Source organism: Orcinus orca, chromosome 9, assembly GCF_937001465.1.
Source record: "Orcinus orca chromosome 9, mOrcOrc1.1, whole genome shotgun sequence".
Lineage (NCBI taxonomy): Eukaryota > Metazoa > Chordata > Mammalia > Artiodactyla > Delphinidae > Orcinus > Orcinus orca.
In genome coordinates, this window is record NC_064567.1 from 73,178,222 (window position 1) to 73,205,776 (window position 27,555).

Here is a 27,555-nt window from a genome sequence, read left to right on the forward strand (position 1 = left end):
TCACTTAGCATTACTGTATTCAAAGACCAGAGGTAAAAGTTGAAGTAATTCCTTCCTTTTGTGATACTTCAGCCAAAACTGATCAAGAAGCTTATTCTTCCTGAGACTATTTTGGGGGATTTAAAGAAAGTGCCACTTTCCTATATATGCTGATAGTTTCTTGATTGTCATTTATGAGTAATTCCTTTAGGTTAAACCAGATATTTAGGTGTAAGAAAGTAGCTAAAGGGCTTCCCTGGTGGCGCAGTGGTTGAGAGTCCGCCTGCTGATGCAGGGGACACGGGTTCGTGCCTTGGTCCGGGAAGATCCCACATGCCGTGGAGTGGCTGGGCCCGTGAGCCATGGCCGCTGAACCTGCGCGTCCGGAGCCTGTGCTCCGCAACGGGAGAGTTCATAACAGTGAGAGGCCCGCGTACTGCAAAAAAAAAAAAAAAAAAGAAAGTAGCTATATAAATGAAAAGTTTTTAAAAACTAAATTTTAAAACATTAGCCATATTTAGTATGTAGTCTTATTGGTTTAAAAACTTTTTAAAGCCATATGTTTGAAATAGGAATTAAGAGTTACAAAGTTACTAGGCATAATTTTGCTTCATTGAACATTAAAACAAAAAACTGTGACCCAATCAAGAGGCCCAAACCAAATATAATCCAGTTGTCCTTACCTTCAATTATTTCTTATTTATTAATCTATGGCTTGCATTCTATTTCTTTTCACAAATAGTTTGTTAAAAAGTGACAAAATATGATTATAGACTTGCTGTTAAACGAAAGGTCAAATGCAGTACAGCAGTCAGCTGCCTGGAAAGAAAGTAGGTGCTCTGAATTTCAGGCACCAGATAAATATTCCGTGTAATTCAGGGGCTGTCATGGAAGGTACCTTTGATTGAATACTAATGTAAATAGTCATTTAAAATCCCTTTTAAGTGATCATAACACAAGTTAGAGTGGCCTCCAGCAGCTTCATCCATGTATCTTCTTTTGGAACATTTTTAATAGGCATGCTTTGTCTTTTGAATGAGTCACACACCTCTGTTTTGATTAACTTTGATCAAATTTGGAGATTTCATTTTCCCTTGTAGCTAGGTACGGAATTCGCCATTTAGATCATTGGAAGGAATTTTAATGAATGAATAACACGTACATTTTCCTTGGCAATCCCCAGGAGAAAATTAGTCCATAATAGAATTTAACTAAAGATTTGAGAAAGTTTTCACAATTTCTCATTCTTACCTCACCAAGGTGTAGGAAAATGTACACGTAGATTTCATTCCCCTTGATGTTCATGAAAGACCTAGGTATATTTTAATAATGTGAATTTGTACAAAATCATACAAGCATGGAGGAAGGGATCCTAAAAAATGCATAAAGGAAGAAAAATAAAATGAGTTTTGCATAACGAAAGAAGTTGAAAAATCTGTAAGTTAAGAATGGATTAATATGTAGCTTTTATTACTGTTACTCTGACATATGACTGAGAGTTATTACAGTTTATGCACAGTGTTTCATTCATAAGGTATAATCCTTGCTATTAATGTAGTACTTTAATTTTGTAGCACAGTAAGCTTAATTGTTGCTATTCCTCAGCCATCCCTTTTGCTCAGAGACCTAGACAAGCACACATATTGTTTCAGGCCAGTGATGGACCAGTATTAAACGGCATGCTGGTACTTCTAGACAGGGCAGTCGTTCTCAAATTTAAGCCTGGAGGGCGTGTTAAAACAGATTGCTGGGCCTACCTGCAAACTTTCTCATTCAGCTGTGGGCAGTGAGATTTTGCATTTCTAACAAGTTGATGCTGATGATACTGGTCTAGGGACCACAGTTTGAAACCATTGAAATAGGGTATCATAGAGATTCCTGAGGCTGTGAGATTATGGGGAAATCTCTGAGGACAAGGGAAAGAAGGGAAATAAATTGCCAACTGACTTCCTTTAATGTTCTTTTTCTCCTTTCTTTTTAATGTAGGTAATACCCAACTTAGTTCTCAGAATATATTTTTCAACTTTTATCAAAATTCAGATTTTTTTCATAGAAAAGGAATACACTATCTAGGGCATAATAAGTCCTTAACAAATATTTTTAACTGTTTCATTCTCAGGCTAGCCCAAAGAGAATATTTAACGCATGATGTTTTTGATACACAGGATTGTGTGGTGCTGATGATTAAGAAAATTTTAATTTAAACACCGAATCTCCATCATTTTGTGACAAGATGTATTCTGAGTTCTGTTGGGCACCAGAACAACATCTGAATTTAGAATGAGGTCTCCATGGGTGGGGTAAGCAAAGGTAATAGGTTTAAGGGGTGGGATGAAGTGGGTTGTGGAGAAAAGCAGAAATTCTTGGATATCAAGTATTTCAATCTCCAATTACAGTCCTTTCAGCAACCGTTAAAAAGCCGTTGTTATGTGCCAAGTTCTGGGTTAGGGGCTGGGGTGATAGACATATGAGCTCCCTACCTTCAGGGGACAACGATCTCATTTGTTCTCTGTACTTGCTTAGATTAAGGAAAAACCAGCTCTGGGTTCTTCTAGGACCACAGTGGTCCTAGGCTTGGGCCTGCCACTTATGTGGGTGATCTTGCATCAGTCATTAAACCTCTTTGAGCTTTGTGTGTACTCCTGTGGCATGACTGTGTATCACATTGTTTTTTTCCATGCTTTTGATCATGCTCTATCGCATCATGATTTTACTTAATTTTCACAGCTATTCAGATATATAAGCATTGTCCCCATTTCACAGTGGTAATCATTTTTCTAAAATGTTGATAGTAAGTTTTGTCCTGTACTTCGCAGAAGACTTCTGAGGGTCAAAGAGATGATTTTGGGTAAGAGCTTTGCAAACTTTAAAGTGCTTTGCAGATGTGAGGCATCACTGTTCACTACACGTAAACATGTGTTTATAAGGTTTTTCTGTATGCCAGTTACCCTCAGATGTTTATAATTAGAGAGAAAGATAGTGAAATAAAAGCATTTGCCTCTATGAGGCTGGAGTTCCAAGACCCCCACGTCTCTTCTTTTGGTTACTGGGTACAGGTGCTTTTTGAATTGAGTCTCACATGCAACAGCATGGCCTAAACGCTCTGTTTATGCCTGGGCTACTGGCTAATTCACAGTAGTGCCCTCTTGGCATTTCAAAAGTGGACCTCCAGCCTTGTTACGTCTGCCATCCTGTCCCTGTCACTACTTCCAGCTTTAGCCTAAATTCCTCATGGCCATCCCTTTCCATGTCTTTACCTCTGACAATTCTGGCATCCACACTAATGACCCTTCAAATGTCCCAAATTCAAAAGGTACGCTGCCTTTTTCCTTGCTCTCCTTCTGAGCTGCTCTATGTCCGAAATTCAAAATATCCAATCCTCAAATACTTTCCAACCTCTTTCCTGCACTTATAAATCCTCCACACTTAGGTCTTTAGTCATGGCCTCCATATGGCCTCCTCCTGTGCCCATATGACTCTCCCTGATTTTGTTTGTTTGTTGGTTTGCTACTTATCCGTACCTACAATGTGGTAAGCACTGTGCTAAGTACTAGGGGTGGAGAGACAAAATAGAGTCTTCATTCAAGGTGCTCTTGACCTAACGGGGAAGACAGTCTAAACTAACTAAGCCAACAAGGGTAAGAGGACGTGGGAAGGGCCATGTGGAGGTTTGTACTGGCTGCTGCAGAACTTAGATGAATGGACAGTTTCCTGGATGTGATGCTGGGGTCTTAAAAGACAAGTAGCGTTGACCATCTGTGGGTGCATAGAAAGGATGTAAGAGTAAAGGAGGAGTAGAAGTGAGGACATATGGAGACCTAGACAGGTTTGGAATGCTTGAGGAGACTTTAAGTAGCTAGACTCAGCCTCAGCAGAAAGTGCAGATGTGAGATGCTTAGAGAAAGAAGGAATCTGGGCCTGGGCAAGTAACTAGGAGTCAGATCATGCGGGTGCTTGTGTGCTCTACCATGAAGACATACGACCTGATTTGTTAGATCATATCACAGTTAGAAAAAACACGCTGGCATCAAGATTGGTGGCAGGGATGCCACTTAGGTGCCATTGCACTCATCTAGGCAGGAGACGATGCGGGTCTGAACCAAGGCAGATGTTAACCCAGACTCTGGGCTTTGCTCCTCTCTCTTCTCAAGCTAAACTCCATCATCAATCATGCCAGCACTGATTCTGCTATAACTTTTCAGAGTCTTTAAACTCTACGTATCTGTTGACTCAGTAATTTCACATCTTGGAATTTAACTGAGAGAAGTCTTCAAAGATAGATGTATAAAAATAAAATATTACTATAAAAATTTACAACTTTTCCTTTTGGCGGCGCGTGGCAGCAAGATGGCGGTGCAGATATCCAAGAAGAGGAAGTTTGTTGCTGACGGCATGTTCAAAGCTGAACTGAATGAGTTTCTCACTCGGCAGCTGGCTGAAGATGGGTACTCTGGAGTTGAGGTCCGAGTTACACCAACCAGGACAGAAATCATTATCTTGGCCACCAGGACACAGAATGTTCTTGGTGAGAAGGGCCGGCGGATCCGGGGAATTGACTGCTGTGGTTCAGAAGAGATTTGGCTTCCTTGAGGGCAGTGTAGAGCTTTATGCTGAAAAGGTGGCCACGAGAGGTCTGTGTGCCATTGCCCAGGAGAGTCTCTGCGTTACAAACTCCTAGGAGGCCTTGCTGTGCGGAGGGCCTGCTATGGTGTGCTGCGGTTCATCATGGAGAGTGGGGCCAAAGGCTGCAAGGTCGTGGTGTCGGGGAGACTCCGAGGACAAAGGGCTAAATCCATGAAGTTTGTGGATGGCCTGATGATCCACAGTGGGGACCCTGTTAACTACCATGTTGATACTGCTATGCGCCACGTGCTGCTCAGACAGGGTATGCTGGGCATCAAGGTAAAGATCGTGCTGCCTTGGGACCCAACTGGTAAGTTTGACCCTAAGAAGCCCCTGCCCGATCACGTGAGCATTGTGGAACCCAAAGATGAAATACTGCCCACCACTCCCATCTCCGAACAGAAGGGTGGGAAGCCAGAGCCGCCTGCCATGCTCAGCCGGTACCCACAGCATAATAGGGTCTCCTTGGCCGCTGGATCTGGAGTCTGGATGTTGCTCTATAAAGACCTTTAATAAAATCTTTTTAAAAGAAAAAAAAATTTACAGATAGCCTAATTATCCAATAATAGAAGATTAGTTAAGCAAATTTTTCTATGACATTCAGTGATATTTGAGGCAACCATGAAAATGATCCTGAAACCGGATTTGACTATTTAACTATAATCCCTAAATAAAATACTGAGTTTATTTGTAAGGATTCTCAAACCACATTCTTCTCAGCTTCTGGTGTTTTTCTCTCTCATGACTTAATTCTCTATCCCCCTTAGATCCTCACTGTCAAGATATTAGTATTAGCCTGAAGATATCTGTTGCCATCTTAATTTTCCTACTGCCTCACTTTTACTGATAGGCTGCCTCACTTTGGGAGACTTTCTTTAGGTGTACAAAGCCACTGATCTCTTACTAGGCTTGGGGCAGGCTGGGTCTTTTCTTCCACTTGTTAATGAATGTACTGTAAAGGCAAGAGCTTTAATTTTGGCTCTGCAGCTGGCCACACCAGACTTGTGGTTATGGCTTATGGCCTAAGGGAAGTATTTTCTTACATATTTAATCAGTCACTGACTTAAGGTGAAACACCAAAGCTAGGCTACAGTGCTCATTCATTTCCTCATTGGACAAAATCTCACTAAAGAGTATTCTGGGCGTGGCACTGCAGTGTGGTGAAACAAGGAGGAACCATATAGGTATTTATGGCCTGGAGCCTGTCGTTTAGGAGTTTGGACTTTTGTTGAAAGGGATTCTGTAAGAGGATACATGAGAAGAATGTAAGGTGGGAAGATTAGCTAAGAAAACAATAACAGCAGCGACATGAGTAACAGTAAATAACATTTGTATAGAAAGTTTGACAGTGTATAATTTGTATTTCACATACATTAGAGTGCTTTTCTAATGCGGGTGTCACCAAATCCACATGTATCTTAAGTGTTCAAGAGACAAGGAAAGCACTTTGGCCTAGGGTGATCAGCCCAAGAAGAAGTATTAGGATTGGAATGCAAAGGGGGATAGGTAGATAGAAAAAAAGACCACTCTGTTTGGTGGGAATGATATAAGAAAAAGCACAGAACAGGGAAGTACAAGTCGAGTTAGGACTAGAAATTGGACTGGGGCTCATAGTTTGGGAAGAGGAGTGGGTGAGGGTCAGGAAGTGGGAGACCGGGGGTGACGAAACCTGGACACGTAGCCGACTGTGGAGCTACTGAATGCCAAGCTTAGGAATTTGTGAATAATGGAATATCATGTTAAGAGTAGCAGTTTTAGAAGAATAATCTCACAACTGAAGGCAAAAGGGACAAAAGTGGGGACTAGAATGGATATCAGATATGCCGCACTGAGATGCTAAGCCCCTGGATTATGATGGTGACTGTTAACAGTTGTCTATTCCTGGTTAACAAACCATCCAAAACTTTAGTGGCTTAAAAACAACACTCTGTTATTTCTTCTGGTTTGTAGGCAGACTGGGCTCCACTGGGGGTTCTTTCTTGAGGTTACTCAGGGGCTTATAGGCAGATGTGGCCAGGGCTGCAGTCGCCTAAAGGCTGAGCTGGACATTCAGGATGGTTCACTCTCCCGACTGAAATGCCGGCTGTCATCGGGGAGCTGAGCTTGATGGGAGCACCTTCACATGCCTTGGGCTTCTCACAGAGTGGCAGCTGGACTCTGAGAGAGCTGCAAGACTTCTTATGACCTGGCTTTGAGAGCCCCAGAATGGCATTTCTATTGAAGTCTGCCCAGATTCAAGGAGAGGGGAATTAGACCACATCCCTCAATGGGAGAACTGTCAAAGAATTGTGGGCTATTTAATTTGTCACAGTAATTGTGAAGATGGAAAATAGGCACTTCCTGGAAGTAACTTGTTGGTCAAATGTAGTGGGGGGACATACATAGAGGGCTGGGCTAAGATCACTAAGAGATTTTTATGCCTGATTATCAGGGAAAAGAGCTCTCATATCACCTTCTCTTGCGTTAGCCCAGTGTCTACTCAATGTGCTATAAGTGCTGCTTATTTGCGTCTATCCACCTCTGTTCCCTAACAGCAAAGATTGGATTGGAATTGTTTCCCTTGTATCTCCAGTGCCCCATTCAAATCTTGTTATAAAATAGGCATTCAAAAAATATTAGTTAAACCAATGGATAAATGAGTCACTACCAGGAATACATAGGGCAAAGGGAACAGCTGATTTGGAGAGAAAGGATATCATTTGATGTTAGATATATTCAAGTTTAAGAGGCCAAGGATATCTGAAAAGTGCCAGCTATTGCTGAAATATGAAACTGGGGTTCAGAGAGATCCAAGGAATGACACAGATTTGTGCCCCTGTACGAAGCTAATCATCGTCAGGCTATATGCGTTCTCCAAGGGAGAGATGTAGAAAAGAAGAAGAAGGTTAAAGAGTTAGCCAAGAGCTTTTTATTCCATGAGTAGGAGGAAGAATAGGCAGTCAGAAAATGTGGTAAGGAGGGCTCATGAGTAAGATCATAGTACCTGTGAAAAGCCAATATTTATCACCTTTGATTTGGAATCTTGGTAATTGATTCCTTTCCTCAAATACTCATACACTTTGATCTAGGGATACTGAGAAATTTTCTCAGAGGAATCACTCAAACAACCTAAAAGCTATATATGCAAAGAATTTCCTTACAAAATTACCTATAACAAAAGAGTCATATTTTCCAGAGAAGTCAAGAAAGTTAAAGAGTGAGAAAAGACAAGTGGAAATAGAACATTGGCAGATAAAAAGTCAAAACTTTTAAATTAATATTTTTATAAAAAATAGTGTGGAGCTTACTTCTTTCTGTACTTTGTTGAAAACATTGGTTAATGTCACATTGTTAATACAGAAATTTACCTTTGCGAAGCATGTCTCTCAACTCTGCCCCTCAGTCCATGCCCCATATGCCTTGGATTTCAAGATTTCAAGGTAAAAAGGAATTCTAGATTGGTGAGTCGTTATCCCCAGATGCTTGTTCCTGCTTTTCCTCCTGATTTCATCAGTTTAGCTTTGATGAACCTTAAGTCTCTTATCCATAAAATAATTAGAAGTGCTGGAAGTTTCTTAAGTCTTTTCTAGCTTTAAAAGTCTTTAACTTCATGGTTCCGAAGTCAAAAGTTTGGAGTCTCCTGATATTTATATAGTTAGGGGAAGAGAAATTTCCCCAAAGTGTAGCTTTGGTAGAGCGATCAGTCCTGACAGTTGGATTCAGGTTACTTCCTATGTGATGATTACAAATAAAGGGTTGTTGATAATAAGCTTAGGTCTTGTTTAGCTAGGTGATAAAAACCACTTTTTGGTCTTGTGAGTTACTTTCCTCTCTGATACTGACTACACCTGGGCAGGTGGGGGCCCTGTCCTCAAACAGCTGGCTCTGGGTCTTGATTTTCAGTAACCTAAGGCTAATGCTCATGGAGGGTTTTGACTCCCTGATCCAGCATTTCAAACCTCCAAGAAAGATGCTACAGTGCTAAGAATGAGGTATAGAGGCACTCACCAAGTAAAAATATAGAGTGAAGAATAAATTATAAATAATAATAGAACATGAAGTATTACCAAAGAAGATTTATTTCTCAGCCACATAAAACTTTCTAGAACTTGTTAGAGTATCTGGCCATTTTGGTAAAACCAGGATGTTACAAATAAGTTATCCTACAAAAAATAGGGGTCAGTGTGTTTGAATATTGACCATTTGCTACCCAAGTAACCTTAAAAGTCTCAGAGGGCTTCCCTGGTAGCGCAGTGGTTAAGAATCTGCCTGCCAATGCAGGGGACACGGGTTCAAGCCCTGCTCTGGGAATACCCCACATGCCGCGGAGCAACTAAGCCCGTGAGCCACAACTACTGAGCCTGCGCGTCTAGAGCCCATGCTCCACAACAAGAGAAGCCACGACAATGAGAAGCCCGCGCACCGCAATGAAGAGTAGCCCCCACTCGCCGCAACTAGAGAAAGCCTGCGCACAGAAACGAAGACCCAACACAGCCAAAAATAAATAAATAAATAAATTTATTTTAGAAAACCCCACATATTTATAAAAAAAAAAAAAGTCTTAGAAAGATGTGGCTCTGAGTCACTTTGGAAACAAATATACGCAGATATATAGATATAAAGGCAAATATGTACTTTTGGAAAATGATCACTGTAGTAGTGTAGGCAAAATGGGGTGTCATGAATCAAATTTGCCCAGGACTCAATTTAATATGAAATCTAAGAGGGAAAAAAATTGGTACATAGTTTAAATTTCATTTTAGTATAATTCTGTAATGATGATGATGGTATGAAATTAAGTACATGTTACAAAAAATTTAGGAGACCTAGCATAGAGGCCTAGCATCTTGTTCCTTTGTTGTTATATTGACAAAAAATGATATGTGAGAGAATAAACTATTAAGGTGATTCAGTCTAATTCAATAAATTATATATTGGCACACTTAGGGCAAACTAGACCTTAGATTTTTTGAAACATTTGGAAAAGATGGACACAATTTTTAAAGTTTGATTGAAATAACAGAATTTAGTCAAAATTCAGCTTAATGAATAAAAACTATATAAATTAATATATGGTCCATAGAAAAATTTTAAAACTATAAAAATTGATTAAATGAAATGAAGCTAATAGCATAAATATAAGCATAAGTAAGTCACACATGTAAAATACTGTCAGCTAGACATTGAATGGTTGTCATTGTGTGCTAGGTGTATGCTCAGTTCTGTATTCACTGATATGATAGCGTTCAATTCCTGTAACAGTCCTCTGAAGTAGGAACTAATACCCCCATTTTCAGGCAGAAAAACAACTGAGTCTTCGAGACTTGCTTCTAACGAAACAGCTGAAGTTTTCATTTGAACTCCGTATCTGCCAGTTCCAAGGCTCATGATCTTAATCACCATGCCCTCGGAGAGCATGAAATAAACACCAGAAATTCATGGAGACAGAAACTCATAATAGTGAGCTGCTTTTATGTGTTCAGGGGAGTAGGTATCATAAGGGGTAATTGAATCATCTTTCATAAAGAAATGAGTATAATCTAAAGAAAACCATGCACATAGTGTGCCTCATTTGCTACGCAAAATAAGCTTTCACGGGTAGTGAATGAAGATGAATCCTCATGGTAAAGCGTTGTGCCCAGTAACAATTTCCAGATATAACATATTATATAAACATAGTATATAAACTGTAGTTTATATAAATGCAGAGCATAAAGAGTCCCTGTTTCCCATGTTTTGTTACTCAGTACTTGCAATTATGAGTAGGTAATGTTAAAAGGTATGTTTAGTGAAAACTGCAGGCTAGCAATCCAGGAGCTGCTATACCTTTCAGGCAAATGCATTTTTCTAAAGGACACGCAGGTTTTTTAAAGTGGCCCCATCTTCTCATATTGACACATTATTATTTGTAGTTACTTCATGTTTATAAATTATATTGCTTCTTGCCACATGCGAATTTGCACTGAATCTGAATTCTGTTTCCACTTCCACGCCTGCGACCCGGACTCCCTCCACCAGGCAATAGATAGAACGGGGAGAAGGGAGATAAGCAGCTTGCACCAAAGTTTCCTCTATATCTCCCTTATAATCTACACGTCCCCGGAAAGAATGCTTAAAAGAGTATGGGAGAAGGAAAAAATATGTAATTCCATCCACAGCACCTCAAGAAGAGATACTGTAGTGATCTAGAATATGTTTATTTTCCATCTAGAATTCTAAAATTATCAAAAGGGCACCAACTTGTTTGGTTCCACCAATAAAATAACATGTAAAGAAGAATGAAGGACCAGAATTATGCCCCTTTTAAAAAATATGACTTGCATTGTCTTGTTGCCTTTTTCCAGGGTATCGTTCTGCCTCCTGACTTGGTGATGATCTGTCAAGAAACTCAGATAGGAGGCTTTTTACATGGGGTGACTCTTTCCTAACGAGAGCCGGTCCTGCGGCTCTCAGCACCCTGGCATTGAAAACCACACTGCTTGTGACCATGGGCTCTGACCGTGACATAACCCACAGGCCTGCACATTTGCATGTCTCCTATTTCTACTTCTCACTAGCAATCAATTATAGGTTCCCCCCTAAGACCGGGTCAAAAGTTTCTCAATTGCGGAAGACTGATTAATCTCTGGAGAGAAGCTCTATCCTAGTTTGGAAGCCCCTGTCCTATAGGTACAGTGCTTTAAGCTTTACTGCTGAGTCTCCAAGGAAACCATTGCTATTTGTGACTCTGTTTGGAGCTCAAGAAGTAATTCTTACCTGCTTTAGCAAGACTGACAATGTCATGACAGTTTCAAGAGGCTGTCGTTTCCACAATGAGAGATTCTGTAAATCGATTATTAATGAAGCACTGCCATATTTTAAGTGACTGTTCTTTGAGGGAGCGTGTTTATATTTAATTATTGAAATGGGAACTGTGCAATGGCATAGCAGCACAAAAGTCAGCTATTATCCCTCTAAAACAGTTCAAAAATCAATCTTCATTCCAAAACCCATAATAAAAAAATAAAAAATAGCAATTTATTGAGAAAAACTAAAGGCATCCTGTGTCAGAAAAGCTATCATTAGTTGTGCTAAAACTAATATGTACACATTTTTAAGGAGAGATGTGTGTAAATATGCAAAAGAATTTTGAGTACTTAGATGAATGCAGAACCCACTGAATTGTCACTATCATTGGTAGTATGACATTTGCCCTGCTTCTGCCTGTCACACCAACCATGGAGGCAGCTGTCATTAGAGATGTGTATGAATAGTAATAAAAAATCTACCCGGGTTACCATACTTCCATTCTTTCTTGAATGTGATCAGCTAGTGCTGACAAAGTTTTGACCTTCTCTAGCCTCAAGAATTTTGCCTATAGAGCTACTTCTGAAATTGTATGATGATGCAGGGGCATTGAGTAGAGGGTAGGAGAGTGGGGTGACAGGAGAGCCTGTCCAGTTGACAGTAGTAGCCCCAGAATTTCTATATAAAAGGGACTGGGGCAGCAATATGGATAGATGATGAATGGAGAACTTGAAGTAGCATTCACATAGCATTTTACATAAAGATGAAAAAATACCAGTTGTTTTTTTAATCAAAGAATGAATGGGCACTGTTGAAATTTATGGGAAGTTTAAATCTCCTAACCCACCCATCAAGCTGTCACTGTCTCTTCACACTCGGTTCCTATGTTTTGGAAGAATGAGGGGCCACCGAAGTCTCCTAAGTGGTGTATGATGTGATCAGCTCTGTGTTTGAGAAAGATGCTCGGAGGCTAAGCAGGAGGAGATGTACCACTGTTATCCAGGGAAGAGAGGATAATGACCTGGACTCAGTTACAGTGGGAGCAAGAGGGCAAAGGTTACGACCATAATCACAACTGTCATTTACTATGAGAGGCTTTTTAAACGCCTCGTTTTATTTATTCTTTAGTACAACACTGTGTGATAGCCTAACCATGTCCATTCTAAAGAGTCTTAGGGATGTGAAGTTAGTGACACAAGTAACATAGGTAATAGGTGATGGAGCTGCTTTATTTTAAAGCTGTGATGTTTCAACAGTTAAAGAGGCAGGTAGCCCTAAAAAAGTAAGCAGTTGTTAGCATGTAATGGGCAAATGACCCAGGTCGACTCTGAGGCTTCCAGCTAAGTTTATAGATGGATGATGATGCTCCTTAGAGACAGACGAAAGAGGAAGAGGGACAGCGTATCTGGAAGAGAAGGTAATGAGTTCATTCAGGAAACAGTCATTTGTTAAGTCTAGGCAGGATGTGCAGAGGGAGGTTAGCAGAATGTGCTAACAGGAGTTTGGCAACTCAGGTCTAAAGATGAGGTTTAGGGATATCTAGAGGTTACAGGTGAAGCTGAAGCCATAGGAGTTGGTAAAGCTGCCCATGGATATTAGAGAGAATAAGAAGAGGAAAGGAGAACTGAGGATAGAACCTTGGGAAAATCTAGTTGTACATTTAGAACCAACTGGGTGGTTTATAAGAAGTATAGCTGCCCTGAATTATTCCCCAGGTCAATTAAATCAGAATTTCTAACATGGGGCACAGGCAGAGGCAACTTATAAAAGCTGCACAATGACTCTAATGTGCAACATAGACTGGAACCATGGTCTAAGTAGTGGGCAGGGTGAAGGCAGAGTGATGTGAGGTCTGGGGACCACCAGGAGGGAGTAGCAGCTGATCACAAGCTGACAGGGGTCTGGTAAAATGGGGTCCCCAAAGAGGCTGCTTTGAGGAACAATTTTATGGGACTGTGAAAGAGGAAGGCAACTGCTGGATAAATGACTAGAAGGGAAGCAGGGAATGGGGCTTCCCTTTTCAAGGATTTAGATGGCAAGCCAAAGTAGAGGTCAAGGAATATTTGTATGTGGGGGAGTAGAGTGGCTGGGAGTGACTGCATCATGTTTGTAGGTTGTGCAGAGCAATCCAGTGGAGCTGGAAAGACAAAGGAAGATGTAAGAGGGAAGAGACTATTGAGATCCTGGAGGAGGTGGATGTGTGAGGACTGCGTCAAGAACATAGGCTGGTCTTGGAAAGGAGGGAGCACATTTTTTTGCAGTAAGGTGAACATAAGTAAGGATAGATGGACATGGAGGGGAAAATGGAGGGAAGATCAGTTTGGAGTTCACATCTGACTGTCTTTATTTTCTTGAAACAGAGGGCTATTTGTCCTCTCTCCCCTAAAAATGTGCACGCAGAGGTCTCTCAGCACAGTCTAGGTGGGCTGAATCCTGTGGTGGGGAGTTGGGCACCCGTAGCCTCATGATTGTGGTATGTGCACTGAGGGCAAATTCCACAAGTCAAGTTTTAAGATCAGAGGCTTAAAGCCAAGCAGTCTAGATAGAGAGAGGAGACAGAGGTATAGCCTTGAAACAGCTTGAGAAGCCAGGACACCGGATTAAGTAAGTGGTCAAAATGGACAGTAGGCAAAGGGCCCCCAAGCTGGAGGAAGCCAGGGTCTGGTGCCCAGAGTAGCTGTTTGTGGCACTCCTGAAGCTGCTTGCGTACTCTTCTGGCGCATTCTAACAGAGTACAGAGGTTGAGCAGTTTCTTGAGAGTGACCGGAATGATGGCAAACTGTGGACCTCAACCTCCATCACCAGTCACCATCACAGCAACCCAGAGCCAGTTGCTTTCAGAGGCACACGGTTTGGTAGATAAGTGCGACAATCCCTCCCTCACAGTTTGCACTGTGACTTTCCCACTCTTCCCTTCGAGAGGTGGAGTCTATTCCCTTTCCTTTTGCATTTGGGCTAAACCTGTGACTTGATTTAACAAATACAGTGCAGTGGAAGTGATGCAGTGTGACTTCTGAACCTAGATGTTGATGGACCTTGCAACTTCTGTTTATTGCTCTGTTGGCAGTCAGCTGGCACGTGAAGAAGCTCTGAATAAGGAGAGATCATGAAGAAAAGGGGAAATATAGAGGAGAACTGAGGTACCTTGGCCAACAACCAGCACCAAGGCCCCTGACACGTGAGTAAGACCTTCTTGGCTACTGAAGCACCAGTTGAGCCAAGCCAGGCAACGCCATGTAGAGCAGAGACAAGCAGTCCCCACTGAGCGCTGAATCCCTAACACAGAATGGTGAGCCATAAAATGGTTACTGTTTTATGCCACAAAATTTTGAGGTGGCTTGTTACATAGCAATAGGCAACTTGTACTGATAGCATAGAAATGAAAGCCTGGGCCTTTGAGATGGTAGTTCTTTAACTGAAATTCTCGTTGTATTGCTTATTCCTCTTGTGACCTTGGAAACACAATAGGTTTTAGTTTTGACAAAGTCCAGTGTATCTATTTTTTAATTTTGTTGCTTTTGCTTTTGGTGTCATTTATAAAAAGATAAAAAAAAAAAACTGTTGCTTAATCCAAGGTGACAAAGACTTATGCCTATGTTTTTTCCCAAGAGTTTTAGCATTTTACATTTAGGACTTAATCCATTTTGAGATAATTTCTGACGTGGTGTGAGGTAGAGTTCCAACTTCATTCTTTTGCATGTAGATCTCTAGTTGTCCTAATACTGTTTGTTGAAAAGCTATCCTTTACCAACTAAATGGTCTTCGTACCCTTATGGAAAGTCAATTAACCAAAAATGTAAGGGTTTATTTATGGACTTTCAATTCTATTCTATTGATTTAAATGTCTGTCCTTATGCCAGGTCCATAATATCCTGATTACTATAGCTTTGCAGTAACTTTTGAAATCAGGAAGCATGAGTCCTCTAACTTTATTCTTCTTTTTCAAGATAGTTTTGGCTATTCCGGGTATCTTGCATTTCTGTACGAATTTTTGGATCAATTTGTCAATTTCCACAAAGAAGCTAGCTGGGATTTTTGTAGCTATTGCGCTGAATCTATAGATCAACTTGGAATATTGCCATTTAAATAGTATTAAGTCTTCCACTCCACTGATGACTATTATGATGAGGACTTATTGCTTTCAAGATTCTGTCTCTGCTTTTGGATTTTTACAACTGATCATGATGTACCTAAGGGTGGATCTCTCTGAGTCTATCATACTTGCAATTCATTGAATTTATAAATGTGTAGATTAATGTTTCTCATCAAATTTTAGAATTTTGGTCAATTATTTGAAATATTCTTTCTGTCCCCTTCTCTATCTCTTTTCCTGGAACGTTCATTATACATATACTGGCACACTTCATGGCGTCCCACAGGCCTGTGAAGCACTGTTCATTTTCCCTTATTCTTTTTTCTCTCAACTTCTCGGATGGGATCATCTAAAGTGACCTGTCTTCAAGTTTACTGATTCTTTCTCTTCCTTGCTCAAATGCACTGTTAATGGTAAGTTCCTCTAGTGGGTTTTTCATTGTACCTACTGTACCTTTCAGCTCCAGAGTTTCAACTTGTTTCTATTTTATAATTTCTGTTTCCTTATTGATATTTGCTATTTGGTGAAGCATCATTCTCATATCTTCCTTTAGTTTTTAGATATGTTTTCCTTTAGTTCATTGAACATATTTAAGGTAGCGAATTTAAGGTGTTAACCAATGTTTGGACTTCCTCAGGGACAGTTTCTGTTGAATGGGACATGCTTTTGTGTTTCTTTATATGTCTTACATTTTTTTAATCAAAAATTGGACATTTTCAGTAATATAATATGGCAACTCTGGAAATCAGATTCTTCAATCTCCCCTGGGTTTGTCATTTTTGTGTTTGCTGTTGCTGAATGTTTTTGTGACTTTCTTGAAATAATTCTTTGTTATGTGTGACTGTTGAAGTCTCTGCTTGGTTAGCTTAGAGGTCAGCTAGTGGTTGGACAGATTTTCTTTAAATGTTTGGAACCAGTAAGTCTCCCAGCCTTGGCCAAGGGGTTTTATTGTGAGTGTTGGGGTATACTGTAAACATTTAGGCAGGTGGTTTACAACTTTGCCTTAGCCTTCACTTCCTACTTGTTCAGAGACTCAAGGTCATCCAGAGGTGAGAGTTTAGGGTCTTCTCACGTCTTTCCTGAGCACACACACAGCTCTGGGCACGCTCCCAACCCTATACATATGCATGATCTTCTGGATTCCTAAACATATGTGAGGTCTTTTCAGGGTCCCCGTGCTCATCTCATTTCCAGATTTTCTTTGTAAGATTTTTGGCTAGCGTGTTGTTTGCCCCCAATTGTTATTGCTACCTCAGGCAGCTGTGGTGTTAAACCATTACCATTGGTTGTTTTCAACAAATGCCTCCAGAGAAAAGTCTGTTTGCACTGGATGAGCTCTGAATCAGATCAAATAAAGACAAGCCCTGCAAATGGAATTCCCAGGCAGGTTAGATCATGACAGTTCTCTAGGAGTGGACTCGAAGGAACTCCCACCCCATTCGCTCACCTCTTGTGGCTGCTAGGCTGCTGGTTTTCACTGTGATTGCAGGCTGTTGATTTTTAAAACTTCCACAGAGCCGAGTAGGGGGGATTTGAGACCAGCACAAGTTAAAATGCCACAGAACAACCTGTTCTTACCAAGATTTCACCATTTTTTTCTTGAACAAGTGCTCCCTAGACTGAAATGGCCTTTGCTTAATTTCAAATGCTGAAAAAGTTTACTTGGACAATTTTTGCCAGCATTCTCATTGCTTTAATGGAGAAAAGGATTTTCAGAGGTCTTGATTCCGTCTTTCCGGCTGATATCACTTTCTTATGACTTGGGTAATTTGTGTAACCTCTCTAGGAAACAGAACTCAAGATTAAATATTTTGGATTATATAACCTAAAAGTTAGGTTTATATAATGGTAAAGTGACTCCAACATAGGACAAGCTTAGTAAACAATGGTCTCATGAGTGAGTTGTTGAAATGCAGGAAAAGCTGGTGTTTATGTTGCAGAGAGGTCAAAGAATATGCCTTAGCCCTCCCATCTCAACTTTAACTCTCTTATGTGGTCTGAGGAAGGAAGGGATAAGTTAGCCTAGCCAGAGCAAGCCTGACTCATGGTTACTATGGAGATCCCTAGGACTTGAGATGTAGTGAAAATTCCCACCTGTGTCTGCAAAAATGCTGAGAGACAGAGAAGCAAGCCAAGTATGCCCTGAGAAACTGCAGTTTAGAATCCTGGACGAAGTTAGTCAAAACCCCATATTTCAGGCCCAGAGGAATTGTTAGGATAAGGTCCTAAGACCAAGGTATGGAAGGTAAGTAGGGACTGGGTGAGTGCTAATTTAGGTCAGAAATAGGGCTGGGAGATTAGATGGAGAGGGTAAGTGGCAGAAAAGGGTTCCAGCATGCTTCTTAGATCAGTAGGACCTAGTAGCCTGTGTTGAACTAATGAAATGGAGGCTTAAAGGCCCAGGGTGAGAGAAGAGGACTACAGTATGGGACATCAATACCACCTGAAACTTTGGAGAGGGGTGAGATCACTGTGGGGTTGGCCAGGCCATGAACATGGTCCCAGGTCACACGGAAAGGTCATGGTTAAAAATAAATGTTGGGGGGACTTCCCTGGCAGTCCAGTGGTTAAGACTCTGCACTTCCACTGCAGGGGGCATGGGTTCGATCCCTGGTCTGGACCTAAGATCCTTCATGCCGTACACAGCGTGGCCGAAAATTTTTTTTATTTTTTTAATTTTTAAAAAATAAATAAAATGAAAAGGTATATTTAAAAAAAATGTTGGAAAAGAGATGAAGTATTAAGGCAGGGAGGAAGAGGCTGTTTTTTCATAATTTTTCCACACTAGAGAAAAGTCATCCTCCTCCTGTGTATGGTAGAAGGAGTACAAGTGGCTCTCTTTTCTCCTTGCCAGAAGCCCCCCAGAATCCTTTCATCACCTAATTAAACAAACTCATGAATCGGTGAGAAAGGCAGAGTTGGGCAAAGATAAGCACAGAACTTAAAGACAGCAAACTGCCCTCACTGAATCCATTATGAACACTTGTCAGTTACACACACCACGTTCAGCTGGTATGTCCCTGGCTTCCTCAACTATCTTTTATAAAGTGAGAACTTTTATTTTTATTTCCTATTTCATGAATTACATATTAACATTTGTGTATAAATTTATCCCCTATATAATAATTAAAAGTAAGACTGTAATACTTCCTTTCAAAAAGTATAGCTATTTGAGTTTCTACTTTTAAATAAGAAGTTCCATCAACTCGTGAGCAGAGTAGAATTTTAGAGAACTTTCTAAGTGAGCTAGAGATATTTTCATGTGTTTATTTACAATCAAATCTTAATTACCCACAAAATTTATTGACATTTTGGTAAAATGATGTTCTTTCTCTCTTTTAATAAAACCTTTTGTTTTACAAAAGTCTCTGTAAAAAACAAGCTACAGACTGGGGGAAATGTTTGCAAGCCACATAACTGACAAAGAACTCATATCTAGAATATATAAAGAATTCCTAAAACTCAACAGTAAACAAACAGTCCAACTAGAAAAGACATGAATGGAGATTTCACAAAAGAAGATATACAGATGGCAAATATGCACATGAAGATACATTTAACAACACTAGCTATTAGGGAAACACAAATTAAGACCCGATATGATATCACTATACATCTATTAGAACAGCTAAAATAAAAACTGTGACAATACCAAATGCTGGTGAGGATGTGAAGAAATTCAATCACTCATACTGCTAGTGGGAATGTAAACTGCTACAGCCACTCTGGAAAACAATTTGGCAGGTACTTAAAAATCTAAACACTTACTTACCATACAACCAAACAATCACACTCCTGGGCATTTATTCCAGAGAAAGGTAAGCTTATGTCCACACAAAAATGCATACATGAATGTTTGGGGCATCCTTATTTATAATTGCCAAGATTGGAAATAATCCAAATATCCTTCAGTGGGTGAATGGTTAAACACTCTATGATACATCCATGTGATGGAATACTACTCAGCAATAAAAAGAAATAAGCTATTGATTCATGAAACTACCTGGATTGATCTCTAAGGAATTATACTGAGTGAAGAAAACAGTTTCTAAAGTATACTAATACCATATTATTCCATTTACATAATATTCTCAAAATGGCAAAGTTAAAGGAATGTAGAACAGGTTAGTGGCTGCAGAGGTTAGGAATGGGATGTGGAGCTTGGAGGGAAAGGTCGGAGAGGGTTGAGTGTGACTACAAAGGAGCAGCAAGAAGGATCTTTGTGGTGATGGAAGAGTTTTGTATGTATAATGATTGTGGTGATGGTTGCATAAGTCCACACATATGCTGAAATGGCATAGAACTGCACACACACACCCTCAAATGAGTGCATGTAAAACTGGTGATAAATTGAATAAGGTCTATTGATTGTACTGATGTCAACTTTCTGGTTTTGATGCGGTACCATAGTTATGTAAGAAGTTGTATAAGATGTAACCTTGGGGGGAAACTGGATGAAGGGTACAGGGGACCTCTCTGTGCTATTTTTGTGACTTCCTGTGGATCTTTAATTATTTCAATATATAAAGTTTAAGATGTTAAGACCAATAACTTGGTAAATATGCTTTTTATTGTCTTCAGGTCCTCTGGGGGAGGTGAAGGTATGAGGAAGATATAATGCTACTAGCACCTTGCTTTTTCTTATATCTCATTGCTTAAACTGTGTCATGAATTGTTCAATTGACAGAAGGGCCAAAATGCAGATCTCTGTGCAGGTTCTGTGAGACCAGTGGGAAGATTATGTTTTTCAACTGTTGCTTAACTGCTGTTTTTCAAAAAACGTTTTCCATACACTCTCTTTGTGGAAGTATTTATTTCAAGATAAAGTGTTTTAAGGGGTGGCAGGAGTGTGGGTATTTGCTCCAGCATCCTTTGTGCTTCTCATTATTGTTCCAAAACCCAACAGCCATTACAGCCAAAAGGCACTGAACCAGAGGCTGAATTTCCAAACCTGAAAGTTCCAGTGCCCATCCTCAGAGATTCTGGTCTGAGGTCCTCTAACAGAATTTAAAAAGTGTCGTGAGGTGATTCTCATAAGCAGCCAAGTTGGGGAACTTCTAGACTAGAGGATGCTGAAGCCCTCCTTCCTGATATGAAAAGGCAAGGTCTCCTAGAATCCACGTGTAAGATTTGATTTCCGCTTAAATGTATTTCCTCGTGAGGAAATGTGATTCTTATGAGATGGAGTATGTACAACCCATCCGGTTTTATTTTGTTTTCTTCTCTTGGTTGTGTGTGTGATTCAGCCATGACTTCTCACCTCATTTCCACTGAGGTGGAACACCTTAGGAATAGATGCCCTGTAATCCTTGTCTGTGGTTCTTTCCTAACTTTTACCACAAGGTGTGGAATTCTGGGTAATTCATTGCTTTACATTGCAGTCATTAAACACTTCCATTTTTATAACCTAATTTGCATCTTTCATCAGTGAGAGAATATATTCTAACTCAGGAGCCTACACTAATTCTACAGGTTACTCTAGCTGGTAATGGTTTGAATCTTTTCAAATATTTGGCTAGGTTATTGTAAAGGACTTCTGAGTTGGAGCTACCAGTTGTTTGATTTGGAACATGGTAACAAGGATAATGACCTTGCAGGCAGTGGAGAGAGGCCATGACCCGAAATATGGGGCAATGACCCAGAAGCTTGTCCTCAGCAACTGGATAACTCCATAGTACGTACCTTTTATACATCATCACCATCTTCCTTCCTCTTTCTTGAGAGTCCCTTTTTCCTTCTCATCTTGCTTCACGTACCCAGTATTTAACCCATTTTGACTTTCAGCTGCCTGCCAAATAAATCTTAATAAAGTCTCAACCCAAGATGATATCTGATAAAGTTGCATGCATGACTCCATCCAGAGGGGTCTACATCTTAAAGGGATGCTGCTGTGGCCTGCTACTGGGATGAAGGAGGGAGAATGTCTGTCTTCATTGCCCCTGCCTTCATTCCCATTTTTTGTTCTGCTACTAGTATCTTAAAGGTCAAGGATATTTTAAGCCACAGCAACCTCTAGGAAGTTACCTCTTTCATTCTTACACTTTGATAAAAGTGAGTAAATTTATACAGGAATATTCTCTCAGAAATGTTGAGAATGACTAAACCCACAGTATGGAATAAAAATTATCTTAATTTTCTATTACTGTTAAAAAAAACCTGCAATTTTATTCAACAAGTTACAGGAGCTATTTGGTGGAATTTCCTGTATCAGTGCTAAGAATTCAGTAGAAACCCCTTAACACTATAAGTGAGGGAATAACCTTGGATCTAGTTCAGTCCAGAATCTTATTTTATCCCATTTTCCAAATTATGCTGATCCTCTTCTGTGTGTCCAATGCCATCCTTGTTCCATTACCATCTGTGCTGGGATGTTATTTTCTGGTCTCTGAATCCTTATCCTCAACCCTAAAAATAATTCACAACTACGTGCTTTATACTTCCCATGTACGGTCTCATTCAACCCTTAAACAATCCAAATACAGTTATTTTATACATTTATACTTTTATATACATTTTACAGATGCTGAAGTACAAAACATTGAAGTAATTTCCTCAAAGTAACACAGTAAATGAGCTGGAACTTAAACCCAGTTCTGTGTCATGTAATATTTAGTATGTAAGGTGAACATTGTAAAGCCATTATTCATCCTAGGAATTAAACACCAATGATGCTGTTGAAAGAGTCAGTGTTCTTAAACCATTTCTTGAGGATGCCTCCTTCATGAGCATGTTCAATCTTCCCTTTAGGAGAACTTTTGGAACAATTTCCAGAGTTTTGTCACATCCAATACCTTTATAAGATGCCCAGCACTGTACAGTCATTAGCTTTGGAGAAGTGTTTCTGGCAGTGTTTGCTTGGGCCTGCAGCTCTGCCTTTCTCTCTCCCTTGCTCTGAGTTTCCATGTTTTGCCCCTCTACACTTGTTTTCTAACCCAGGATGGCCAACTGGTGGTAAATGTAACTTAATGATTGAGTTCTGAAAATAGAGCCTCCATTGAGCTGAAGCGTTGATTCCATGGTGCTGCTTTGGCATGCTAGGAACGGCTCCCAACCAGGTCCGTGTCACAGCCCTTCAGTTGCCAGCTTATCAACACAGAATTTCCCTTTTGCACCCATAATCTAATCATCTTGTATTCACTTCTCTCCATGTCCTTGGAAGTGTGCTTGTTTTGGCTTGTGTGATAAGCCCAGCCGTCAGTGGTCCATAGACGTTCAATATTTTTACCTGCTGTTCTTTCCTTACCGTGTTTCGTTAGCTCCAACCATCAGGATCCAAGGCAGCAAGATTGTTAAGTGATTGAACTCATTTTCTTCATTTGCTGTGGTGTCAGATTTCTAGCTTCTTTATAAAACTAGCTCAGTCATGTGGCAGTTTCAACTGGAGATTCCAGATGCAAATCATTTTTTCCACCATAGACTATTTCAGTCTTAGAGTTTGAACTGTAAAGTTGGCAGAAAACAATTTTTTTGTAACATGCCCTATTATAGAGACCTGTAAAATGAAAAGATTAAAAGATTAAAAAAAAAAGCCTAGTGATTTTTATTCTTCATATGCAGGCAGACAATATAGTTTTCTTCATAAATTGAATATTTGCGTAGCACTGAAGAAGTTTTTCTATCAGCTTTTTTCTATAACAATCTTCAGATTACCAGACCAGATTCCAAACAGGACAATATACGGAACGCTTTCATTTTTCAACTTTTCTGAATCCTTTTCCTCATGTTCAGGTACTCATTTTTCTAATTTAACATCTAATTCCATTTATTATGATTGAATTTTTATGTATTAAGAAAAAGACTGGCACTACATGTATATGTTTAAAGGAAAATGGTTAATTCATAAATAGGATGATAATTTGATATTTCTGAAGTGCCAGCTTTATTAATATGAGGATGCTGCAATTATCATTGAACTGTTCTTTGAAATTTTAGAAAATGGCAAAAAATAGGGGTTACCAAATTTCACAATTAAAATTCAAGAATGGAAAAATCATTTTGCATAAATGAGTGTTTAGATACATGTTCCTCTGTATTGACAGAAGTACTGGAATTAGGAGACTTCACTTTCAAACTGAATATTGTGTTCAAATATCAAACTACCAAGCAATGACTATTTACGCTCTAGCCTCCTGCACACAGTAGGCACTTCTGAATGAATGAAGTTGGGTGATCAGTCGAAAGATACTTTGAAAGGGAAACAGATAGGATAAACATTAAGGAAGTGATTTTACATTACCTATGTTAAAGGAAGTATAAAACTACGGAGATGCCTTCCCATTTGTTCTAGGTCCTATCACTGCATAATAAAACACCCTAAAACACAGTGGCTAAAAAGAACAACCGTCATTTATTTTGCGCACAAATCTGCAATCTGGGTAAGGACAGCTCATTTCTGCTCCACGTGGTCTCAAGTAGATGGCTCTTCCGGGAGCTGGAGGATCTACGTTCAAGAGAGCTTCTTCACAAGCTTGGCAAGTTTGTGCTGGCTGTTGGTGCCCATGGCGAGGCTCCCCCTGCAGACTTCCCAGTGGGCTGCTGGGTCTTCCTCACAACATGGTAGCCAGGTTTCAAGAGACACAGAGCAGAAGTGGTCAGTTTCGTAAAGCCTGAGCCCAGAAACCCACACAGTATCGCTTCTTCGATATTCTATTGGCTGAGGAGTCACAGAGCCCGATTCATGGTGAGGGGACATAGACGCCAGCCCTAGAAGGAAGGAATGTCAAATAATCTGCACACCGTTGCATTAAAGTGAAACCCAAGCCTCTTCCCTCAGCCTCAAGGCCCTAGGGATTGATCGTCTTTTTTCTGTAAAAGCCAGATTGTAAATATTTTAGGTTTGCTGGCAGGTAAAACAATCTCTATTGCACCTACTCAACTCTGCTGTTGTAGTGAGAAAGCAACCATAGGCAGTATGTAAACAAAAGGAAATGTCCGTATTCCAATCTAATTTTATTCACCGAAATATGTGGCAGGCCCACTGGCCATTGTTTCCCTACCCCTACCGTACATGACATGCCTCCTCTTACTTCTCCATTCTCGCCTCTCCTCTGCTTACTAAGCTCCAATCACACAGCTTCCTCTTAGCCCCTCTAAGACAAAAAGCTTGTTTTGCCTTGGGGCCTGTCCACACCTATTCCTAATAGCATTTGCCTTGGCCTAAAAACTACATCCTCAGCAAGTTCTTCACTAATTGTACCTTACAGAGCTCCCCTTGCTATTTATTCTCCCTGATAATTCTGTATTCCCTTAGTAGCATCTTGCATCTTATAATTTACATATGAATTTGTTTTCTTCAGCATTCCACTAATATTTGAGTGTTGACTGTGATCCAGGTGTTCTAGACAGTGGTGTTAAGTTGATAAACATGGCTGACAAAGTTCCTGTCCAAACAGGACAAACATTCTTTATGGAGAGTCATAAAATAAACAAGAAAATATCAGATAGTGTTTAGTGTTATCAAGAAAATTAAACAGGACTATGAGAGACAGGTCAGGGAAGGCCTCAGTGAAGAGGTGACATTTGAGCTGAACACTAAACTATAAGGAAGCGGCCAGGGAAAGATTTGGAAGGAGAGATTTTTATGCAAGGAGGAAAGTCCGTGGGGCATGTGGGGTGTGGGTGGGAGAGTGAAGCTTGGCATGACCAAGGAAACAGAGAGAAGCAGTATGGGTGGAGCACAGTAAGTGAGGGGAAGGATGCTAAGAGGTAAGGTCGGAAAGGCAGGAGCCAGGTGTTGCAGGGCCCACAGACCTAAAGAAACAGTTCAGATTTTATTCTACGTGTCTACATGCATTAAACCTCCACCAGCATGTATGGAGCATGTGCATTGTGTTGGGCCCTGTGTTGAGTCTTAAGATATAACAGTGAACATGTTGCATCTCTCATTTTTTTAATTGCAGTATAGTTGATTTACAATGTTGTGTTTATTTCTGCTGTACAGCAAAGTGACTCAATTATACATACATATGTGTATGTATAAAAATGATATGGGGGCTTCCCTGGTGGCGCAGTGGTTGAGAGTCCGCCTGCCGATGCAGGGGACATGGGTTCATGCCCCGGTCCGGGAAGATCCCACATGCCGCGGAGCGGCTGGGCCCGTGAGCCATGGCCGCTGAGCCTGCGCGTCCGGAGCCTGTGCTCTGCAACGGGAGAGGCCACAACCGTGAGAGGCCCGTGTACCGCAAAAAAAAAAAAAAGATATGAAGGAAGCAATAGACAATAGACAAGCATATACACATTCTTTTTTATATTCTTTTCCATTATGGTTTATCCCAGGACACCGAATATAGTTCCCTGTGCTATACAGTAGGACCTTGTTGTCCATCCATTCTATGTGTAATAGTTTGCATCTACTAACCCCACACTCCCAGTCCATCCCTCTCCCACCCCTGAGTCTCCCATTAGACTTTGTGCTTCACAAGGGCAGGGATTCTTTCTTTTTTTCTCATCACAGCGTCCCCAGAGCTTGGCACTTGAGAAGCACTCCATAAATATTTGTAGAATAAATAAAGGCATGAATGCATGAATGAGAATATTTTTGAAAGTTTTTAGCATTGTAAAGGTATCCTCAAGCTCAAAAATATGGGAGACCTGATATAAATCTTCATAAATTTGTTATCACTAAAATATAACTTTTTCTCAGAACTGTGATGGAAAAAAATGATATGAAGAAAGCAATAGAATTTTTTTTAGAGCAAATAGTTATTCAAGTTGGACAAAGCATAGTGGGAAATTTTCCTGGGTCTTGAGACGAGAGCCCTGGCTCTGAACAAGTCACACGCCCAATTTCTATGTATTTCTTGAGTAACATATTATTTTCCTGCTTTGAGCCATGGATACCAGGGGAAAGGCAGCTGTAACACGTTTTAGTGAACATAATACATTGTCACTATAAAAAGTGTTTGCTGTTATAAAACATTGTTTCTCACTTCATTTCACATAATCATAACCCATTAGGCATCTCTGTCTTTGACCTTCAATAAATATCTGAGGACACAAAGAAAGCTACACATGATATAATGGATTTCTCCACTTTCAATTTGTTGGAGAAAAAAAGACTTCCCTTAGGTTCTTTGATTCTCATTTGCATTTCTTTCTTTCTAGTGTGGTTACCCTGTTCAAAATACACACTATTTTTATATTTGTATCTTAATTTTGTCAGGTTCAATGTAAACGATTACACAAATGTGGTATTTAACGCGCAATTTCTTAGCAGTTGGCCAAACTGCCGGCATTTCAGGGGACTTTTCCTTTTCTCTGTGCATGGCATTGGGAGATCATTCCACAGATACTTGCAACCCTCTCTAAAATAAAAGCCAACTCACTCTCATTCTCAAACTTAGTATCTTTTACTCTTGAATTGATTCCTTTTTCTTTTTTTCTGCAAAGAAAAGTAGTTTTGCCCTCTTTAATGTCATGGTTTTTATGAACATATTTCTAGTAGGCTTGATCAATAGTTTTCAACCAGGGATGATTTCATCCCACAGGAGACATTTGGCAATATCTGGAGACATTTTTGGTTATCAGAACGTGGGAGGATGGAGAGGAGGATACTGGCATCTAGTGGGTAGAGCCCAGAGATCCTGCCAAACATCCTACAATGCACAGAACAGCCACCCACAACAAAGTATTATCTGGTCCCAAGTGTCAATAGTGTGAAGTTTGAGAAACCCTGAGCCAGATTAAGATCTTGCCTCCATCTTTTTGAATAGATGGTTGCTTGCAATAGTTTATATGCTTTAAAAGCACTTGGTAATTCAAATCCGTCTTCAGGTTCCCACATAGTGATGAGCAAATCAGCTTAGAGAAGGTTAGTAGGGCTTGGTTCCCTCAACCTTCTACTGCGAGTGGAGGTCAGATACCTGTCCCTGAGTTTATAAGAAGAAGCCTAAATACTAGGGCTCTGTATGCTTAACACCCTGTGCCACTAGGGGGGTCACAGTGAGGTGACTGAGCCTCTCATCTCTTCCTCTGGTAGATGATTAATTATGAGAAAGGACTCTGCATGAACTCAGAATTTCATCTGTCTCCTAGAGTAAGTTGTCTGTGTTCAGGAGACATTTCTTTTGATTCAAGTCACCATAAACTGATTATGC

At 40.2% G+C, this 27,555-nt stretch overlaps 1 pseudogene; it reads left to right on the forward strand.

Annotated features, from left to right (window-relative positions):
• The first annotated feature begins 4,302 nt into the window (after window positions 1–4,302).
• On the forward strand, window positions 4,303–5,141 carry LOC101283033 (40S ribosomal protein S3-like; annotated as a pseudogene).
• The last annotated feature ends 22,414 nt before the right edge of the window (window positions 5,142–27,555 follow it).